Raw genomic sequence first — 4,408 nt, forward strand, 5'->3', positions numbered from 1 at the left:
CCTTAATTTGAAACTTGTTTGACCACAAATCTTCTCAACTCTTGTAATGATTTTAATTTCCCAACATCAACACAATTTTACAAGGTTGCTGACATCTCTTGGTAGATTTATGATGTCACAATGTTTTGCATCTAGGACCATCATGTGATAAAATCTGGAAATACTGTTCGGAAATCTGGCTTTATTATATAGATAAGAACTTTCAAACCGAAGATAGCGAAGATGGATAAGATAATAAAAGGCCATAAATCTTTCACATCATAGGATGCTCTTGATAGAAAGACAAGATGAAGGGCCTTTGCATTCTATAGAAGACATCGAGACTCTCCTACCGCCTGCAGAGATCAATAGCGGAACCGGGGATGCCAGCAGGGGCCTATGCCCCCACCCCTAACAACATGCAAAATTTAAGAAAGGAAAGAAGCAAGCTAGTGGATGCAATCATGATCATTGTTGCCTCTCCGCTAGATTTGATGAAACGTCTAGTTGGGTCGAGGTGGAAAAATTAGCGGGTCAAATTGTTTGGCTCATGCCCACACGATGTACACGTGGAGGTGGAGCAGGTTGGATTATTTCTCTCCTTTTTTTGTTTTTCTATGTTGGGTTGGGATTTTTTTGGGTTTAGAAGTTATGGATCGAATATTATGGCTCGAGCTCACTCGATGTACCGGTCGAGCTGAGAAAAGCAACGGGTCACAATTTTTGGCTTGTCACTTTTGTTCTACCGGTATTTTCTATCAGTAAATTAATAGTAATTTCCCTAACGGTATTTTGTGTTTCAGAGCTTTTTTTAACAAGAATAACATTGTTTTCTAGTACGAGCGATTGATCATGTTTGGCAGCCCTACTCAAAATTTAGAGTAAATTGCACCGTATGTCCTTGAACTTTTGGTGGATTCCCATCCGGGTCCTCAAAGTAAAAATGTTATCATCTAGGTCCTAGATCTATCTTTCCCGGACACCAACGGTCCAAAACACGCCACGCACGCGCGCCAACAGTTGACGTGGACATGCCACTATGGAGACTGGTTGCGGGCCCGTTGCCCTTTTTGCGATAACTCCCCCGCTCTCCTCACTCTCTTTGCCCGTCGTCTCTCTCCCCACTCTCTCTACTCAAGCGCCGAGCCGGCATCCCCCTCTCACTCTACTCAATCGCCGAGCTGTGAGGTCGGAGCTCCGCCGTGTCCCACCTTCGCCAGCGGCCATGCATGTGTTGATGTCGCTTGGTAGCTCATCTTCCTAGGTCGTCAGGGGAGGTCGATTGGGATACAAGCTTCTCCCTCTCAAATACGGGCCGTGCACTGGGCTGCCGCTTGTGTGCCATGCCCCCACGTGTGGCGAGGAGATCTTAGAGCTTGTCGTTGCGCCCGGATCTAAGGTCCTCAGGGCCATCTTCTTCAAATGCCGCCTTCATGAAAGAGATGTAAGTTCATAGTTCAGTTCGTAGATGTAGGGTTTGCCTATAGTTGTCATGTAATGTGGTGCCCAAATCCCACTCGCAGGTGCCAGGTACTTGCCCGTGGTACCTGTTTGGTGACAAGTATGAGAGAATGCTCATTGAAACGGGAGTGATCCAAGTCACCAAAGTGGAGACCGAGCAACCTGTGCCTGAGCTATCTGATGACGTTGGAGGCTTGCAGGGAGCAGTTGATGGCACAGACAATGGGTTGGCATGTGTCAATGATGATGTTGAGGCACTAAAGGTTTTTTTTGGAGATAAAACAATACTACCTATGAATTGTCATTTTTTCTTCTTACCGGATTTTTTTTGGAGATAGAAGGTTTAATCACTCTTCTACCTTTACCCTTGGGCTGATCAAGATTTTCTTTAGGATGCTTGCTAGTAGGTGATATCTTGACCTTTTTCCAATTTTCTCTGATTTTTTTTTCTAGACTCTACAAGAATAAAGTCCTCTGCTTCAGAGGACTCCTCGCGCGCCTCCCCAAAGCAATCTGTAGTATTCAAGATGAGTTATCATTTCTCTATTGCCATTTTCATGTTTGCACTTCTTGTTAGCAGAGCTCATGTCAACCTTTGGACAGCTTGTGTGAATTAACTCTTCAATTTGATGGATCTAAGTGGTAGTAGCTTCTAGTTGTAGGCTCCTAGCTAAGCTATTTGTTATGAATGAACAAACACAATGTGATTCCTAGCTCAATTGAACAAGGTCAATGCAGATTAGCCTTGGTTGTTGACTCTGAACTTTTGTTTCTGAATTTAGTAATTTGTGATATGAATTTAGCAATTTAGCCTGGTGTATGATGTAAGCTATTTGATTCGAGATTGTTTTTGCTTATTATATTCTAGTTTTGTAAAGATCCAGTGATTGTAGTTTTGCTTGCCTCCTACTCAAAGTGATTCTTTGTGTTAATGCAGATTATTAGCCTTGGTTATAACAGCAGTGCAATATTTGTCTCCTGAACCGTCTTCTCTGAAGCCTGTATCCTCTGTTCTGTCAAGTTTGTGGAGAATTCTGTGTTGCAGTTGCAGGTTAATGGCAACTTGTCGAGACTTTGAAAATGAATTGAAGTGCTTATCTACTGAGGAATACAAAGTAATAATTGATATGTGTTTAAGATCATTGATGTATTGTTTGCATGTTTCAACTGTCCTCGATATTCCTGCACCTGATATTAAAATAATTATTTTGTTCATGGTCAAATGCACTTGTCCTTGTTGAAGATTAAAAAACCTTATTTGTTCACACACGAGGCTACATGTGCCAGTAATAATGGTGTAGTCATATTTATGGGGCTGTATTTAACCTTTTCCAAACAACATTTCTCCAAGTGTATATAAATCCAGATGTATTGTTGTGCACAAGAAAATACATCTGAAATGCAATTACAGGTATGAAAATGTACAATGCTCCCAAGCAGGGCCTAAATCTTTTGTCATGGATGTTAGGAAAAATGTATCTCTCCCTATATGGTATAAAATAGGACAGTTTTGGAATCGAACCTTTCTTTTGTCATTTAAAACATGACACCGTATACAATTGGATGACACTGTATTCATCATTTAAAACTTGCATATTGATTCTGATTTATGCTGCTTGCTTGATTCATACAAGATGTGTTGGATCATATTTACATTACTTACGTTCATGCTAATTGCAGCGGGATACAGTAAGTCGTGATCATATTATTGTTTTTCTATTTAAAACTTCACGATAACTTTGCTCATTTGGCTATATTACAGTTGTGAACTTTTACACAGAAGTTATAAACTTCTGATCAGTACCTTCCCATTTCTGAATTGTGACATGTTGCATAAGAACCTATTAATTTTCTCTATAATTTTCACTGGCTGCAAGTCAAAGACCTAATAGAAGCTGGTTTTGTATATTCTACAGGAGTTGCAAGTCAAAGATCCCCTGGCTGCTGAAGGTAGGAAGTTACACAGGAGGCACATTAGCTAGCAAGGAATCTTGGGAATGAGGATTGGCCATAAAAGATTTTAGAGGCGTACGTACCTTGTATGCGGCCAGTTAACACCTGGATCGAGGCCGTCGGCCGCACGGTGAAGCAAGACGGTATAGGCGTCCTCTGCGGCAACGACGTAGCCGCAGCCCGCAGGCGCGTCCCTTCAGTTTAGCGATGGTGCAGAGGACCTCCATGGCGACGACGTAGTTCGTGTCTTACTTGTCTTGTTTGGATGCATATGTACCTACTCTAATCCATATGTATTGAAGTGGATTGGAATGAAAATTAGTTTAATTTCACTCCAATCCACTTCAACACGGGGATTGAACAAGGCCTTAAATGGAGTGGTCTCTGCAGCAGCGGTTGCGGGATGGTGACTCCACGTTGATTGCAGTGTGCTTGCCGCCGGCGTAGCCGGAAGCACCGTGGCTGCGTGCACGGGGGAGGGACTCGCGTGCGTGGCGTTGCTTAGGCCTGACGGAGGTTGGAGGGCTCGATTTCTTTGGGCAGGAGGTGTGCAAGGAGAGGGGAAATCAAGGAATGGAAGAAGGAAACAAATCATGGGTCCCAAGATTATTGTTCGCGTGAATTAAACTGGAATTGGGAGCGCCGAGAGTCGGGATCGTGTAGGGAACGGGAGCGCCCGGCGGGTCCGTGGGGTGCGACGGCATTATTTCCTTTTGCGAGAGGGAGGCGGTAGATGAGTGAATTTTGGGTGGTTTGTTTCATCCGTGTCTGTGGCCACTGCGCTGTTCACTTGCCTGATAAGCCGGGGCTGAAAATAGTGTTATCTGATTTGTTGTGAGAGAAAAATACTATTTATTGGCTGAAAAAGTACGGCTTATAAGCCAAGCGAACATGGCGTACGTCCATGACAGCCGGGAAGGGGAAAAACACGGAGGAACCGCTGAAGCGCCGGGGAGCCCCCTTTTCTTTTTCATTGAATTAACTAACTAATTCATTTCCTTTTGACTTTTAGATT

At 43.3% G+C, this 4,408-nt stretch overlaps 1 long non-coding RNA gene across 2 annotated transcripts; it reads left to right on the forward strand.

Annotated features, from left to right (window-relative positions):
• Window positions 1-1,099: 1,099 nt before the first annotated feature.
• LOC136505805 (uncharacterized) lies at window positions 1,100-3,916 on the forward strand. Of its 2 annotated transcripts, none has more exons than XR_010771323.1 (4): window positions 1,100-1,423; window positions 1,503-1,703; window positions 1,894-2,555; window positions 3,357-3,916. It is a non-coding gene; the product is annotated as an uncharacterized lncRNA (long non-coding RNA). The 2 variants fall into 2 exon arrangements; XR_010771324.1 differs by having other exon boundaries at window positions 2,378-2,555.
• Window positions 3,917-4,408: the final 492 nt, after the last annotated feature.

The sequence above is a fragment of the Miscanthus floridulus genome, chromosome 14 (genome assembly GCF_019320115.1).
Source record: "Miscanthus floridulus cultivar M001 chromosome 14, ASM1932011v1, whole genome shotgun sequence".
In the NCBI taxonomy this organism is placed as follows: Eukaryota; Viridiplantae; Streptophyta; class Magnoliopsida; order Poales; family Poaceae; genus Miscanthus; species Miscanthus floridulus.